The sequence below is a fragment of the Apis florea genome, unplaced genomic scaffold (assembly GCF_048593485.1).
Source record: "Apis florea isolate Af1SG1 unplaced genomic scaffold, ASM4859348v1 contig_2293_pilon, whole genome shotgun sequence".
NCBI classification, from domain to species: Eukaryota; Metazoa; Arthropoda; class Insecta; order Hymenoptera; family Apidae; genus Apis; species Apis florea.
This window is the reverse complement of record NW_028256554.1, coordinates 3782548-3786248: the sequence shown is the minus strand read 5'-3', so window position 1 is coordinate 3786248 and position 3701 is coordinate 3782548. Positions and strand designations below refer to the sequence as shown.

At 40.1% G+C, this 3701-nt stretch overlaps 1 non-coding gene across 1 annotated transcript; it reads right to left on the bottom strand.

The window, feature by feature from the left end:
• Positions 1 to 2976: 2976 nt before the first annotated feature.
• TRNAS-AGA (transfer RNA serine (anticodon AGA)) lies at positions 2977 to 3058 on the bottom strand. Its single transcript has one exon. It is a non-coding gene; the product is annotated as a tRNA-Ser (tRNA).
• Positions 3059 to 3701: the final 643 nt, after the last annotated feature.

Sequence of the window (3701 nt, the reverse complement as noted above, 5' to 3'; positions counted from 1 at the left end):
GAATGCGCTTGCTACACGCCACCACGTCTGATCCGATAACCTTGTCTGATTATATATAGAAAGTCTCTCAATTTCTTCGCGGGGGTACGCGCCCTTGTTTAACTTTGTCTTTCGCTCGGCAAACAACCCGGTGAGCCCAATTAATGAAAAACATTGCCCAACCCCCCTCCTTCTCTCTCTCTCTCTCTCTTGCCACCTTTGCGCGGGATCGAAACGGGCCAATCGTGCCACCGATCCCCGTCAATACCACTCCTCCTCCTCCCCAAACGTTGTTAATTAAAAGAACATTTCTCCGAGACACGTGGCAAACATTTGTCCCAATTTTTTTATTTCTACTACTGCTGGATTTTTAATTAAGAGATTAATCTCGATCGGATTTAAATTTCGATAAATAACCCCCGCATGAACGTCAATTTTCGTCTTTCGGATGCGGTGATGTGAATTTTTACTTTGCATATCTTTTCTTTTTTTTTCTATTATATGTGGATTCCAATTTTTCCTGTTTTCTATTATTATAATAAGTGTTTAGAGCGTAAATTTGTATCTCTAATTTTAAATTCATTCTCTGTTCATTCCCGTCCATTTCCATTTCGATCATCAAGCTACACTTTAGGATCCGCATTATTCCAAAGTATCCACGATGAAAAATTAAAGCCAGATTTTCGCCACTCCTCCCACCGAATCATCAATCCGACATTTTTCACAAAACTTTTTCAAACTTCGACTTTCTTTCCAAAACTTTTCGAAAGGGTATTAATTAAACGATTCCCCGTGGAAGAAGAACAGCGAGGGTGAACGGAAACGGAAGAAGGAGGATATATTCCGTAATAAGGATCCCGGTGAACGTCGATTCCCAATTGAACCTCCCTCCTCCTCTCTCCCTTCACTACTTGGGAAGAGGAGATAAGCCCATGGATGACCGGGGGACGTTTAGCGGAATTCGTTCGTGCCGATCGATGCTTTCCATCGGCGTGGTTGCGGCGGGGTATAAACTCCTGCGACCCCCTCGCTACGTGACTCGAATTAACGATCACAATTAACGCAATAGGTACGTACTGTCGCCCATCCTGCATCCTGTCGCATCACCTTCCGCAAATCACCCGACCTGTCGTTGTCCCATCGTTATCGGGGGGAGGGGCAAAAAAAAAAAAAAAAAGGAAAAAAGTAGTCGCCCGTTCGATGGCCAGCGTTGATTTTTCATAGACACGCGACGCCCGTGCCCCTCTCCGTGCTAATCGACAGTGAAATTCGAACGATTCTCTCTCGATTCCTATCTTTAAACAGGAGCGTTGCACGAGAAATCCGGATCACGTATTTTTTACCCCCTTGTTAACGTATTTCTTCGATTCCATTTATTCGATGATTTTATCTAATCTGGTTTCATATATCAGATTTTATTTAATTTTTGTATCACTTTTCTCGCCCGAGTACGACTAGTTTACTTTCGCCTTTTCATCTTTCTTCTTCTCTCAGGTTGATATACTCGTTTCGTAATGCAATTGCGTTATTCTACTTGTCTGGCAACGATCGTTTCCACCCGTTGGACTATAATTCCACTTGTCTCGCCGTGACTATCTCGTTCCACTTGCCCGACCGCTTAATTGTCTACGATTTTAATACGATCATAATTTTTGTATTATAGTTGCAATATTTATATTTAATAATTTTTTCTCTCGATCGATTTTGAAAATCTTCTCACGTATTCTATTCGTTAAATAGTACAACTACTCGCTCATTCTACATTATACATAATAGAATCTTTCACGGGTATCAACCTAGATAAGGAAGTCCACGTTTATCAATTTCAATTTCCCGAATTTTTGCCCACGTCCACCTTCGTCCTCGATAATTAATACAAATGTTCTGCGTACAACAACAGAGATAAATACCTGTGGTGCAAGGATACGATACGTCGTTGCACGCTCGCGTAGCGTAGGAACAATGGGAATCGCGTGTAATTGCGTTATTTCGATAATACACAAGTCTATTCCGGCCGAGCGATGCTATCCATCCAGTGTAAACGAATCCGGTGTGACGTTACGTCGTCCGGGGCCGAGCAGAAAACGATAAAGTTGGCCGTGCAGGGCAAAATCTGTTGCTGCTGCTGTGATGAATCCCTGGAAAATTAATTTCTAGCCCCCAACGACGACGCGTCGATACGCGGGGGTCAGCGACGTTGCTTGTACGCCATCATTAATGCAACGTAATACCGAGTCCTCTCTAATACGAGGAGGGGTAGGGCGTATAATTTCAAACGAGGGTTGTGCAGCTGCGGTAATTATTAAACGGAAAATAGCAGACTGACGTGTGCTGTTCGTGTCTTGAATTTAAAAAGAAGAGGGGAGGGAAAAAAAAAAATAAAGAAAAAAGTAAAAAGAGCACGAATATCTGACGTAATGTTAAATTTTTGCGATGGCGTACGTATAAACAGAATCGTGCAAGATCATATCAAAAATCTTGTGAATTCTATTTGTTCATTTCCATTTCTGATCACGATGATCATTTTCGCATCACCTTGATCTTCGAGTGTTTTGACACGTAAATGGGATATACATTGAAAAAATAAGAAATTGGCGTTGCGGTTTATCTCAAGGGCAATTCCATTATTTGAAATGCATTAATGTTTATATTTCCATATATTAAAGTGACAATAAAATGTAGACGATGAATTTGCTCGTTAAATATTCATAACCGGTTCAGCACCCCAGAGATCATTTATTACTCGGGAAGCAATGGGGTAGGATGTAATTGTAGTTTTTTTGCAACCATTTCATTCACGAAAGAAAAAAAAGAAAGAAATAATAATTAGAGTAAGTTTTTTGGCAACTTATAGATATCTTTTTCATCTTAGATTCTTTTTCAATTTATTTGCAAAAATGAATATAGATTAAAAAATATTTTAATCGCACACATTAATATATTCATTATATATATATAATAATATGCGGCGATATCGGAAACACAACTTGCACAAAACGCAGTCGGTAGGACTCGAACCTACGCTCCCAGAGGGAATCTGATTTCTAGTCAGACGCCTTAACCACTCGGCCACGACTGCTTACACGAGCAACCTCACCTTTCTCACAATTAATCGTATTATATTCTACCATTTCACTATCATATACGAACTATAACAAACAAACTGTATTTCTCTTTGCATCGAATTAAAAAACTTTTGCGTTCAATCATCAGGGAAAAATTATAGAAAATTTGCAGAGTATCTTTATAATTATAAAATATTTCGTTTGAACAAGTAGCAACAATTACAATGCAATTTGATCACGAATTAAATCGATCTCGTATAAAAAGTCAAATTAAAACGACGTTTCCATACGACGTAACCGAAGTCGCACTTTCCACTTACTTGCTCGCGCTCCGACTACGTTCATGCAAATTAGCCGACGGATGCTCATACGAAGAGCCACGCGTCTCGACATCCTTTAATTAAATCCGCAACCGCCGATTCAACTCGATGCCCGAGCACCTTGTCATTGGGCGCCGTGATTACAAGACTAGTGCTAATAATCTGTGATGTCGTTCTAATAAATGCATCCGCCGCTTCCATAATTGTAGCAAACTCTCAAAAACGAATTCAGACACGATCCTGTACGAGATGTAGGTCACTCTCTCACCGCCACGAACAGTCAAACGTAACAATTCACTCTCGCTCATAGAGAATATTAGATTTATTTTATATGTTT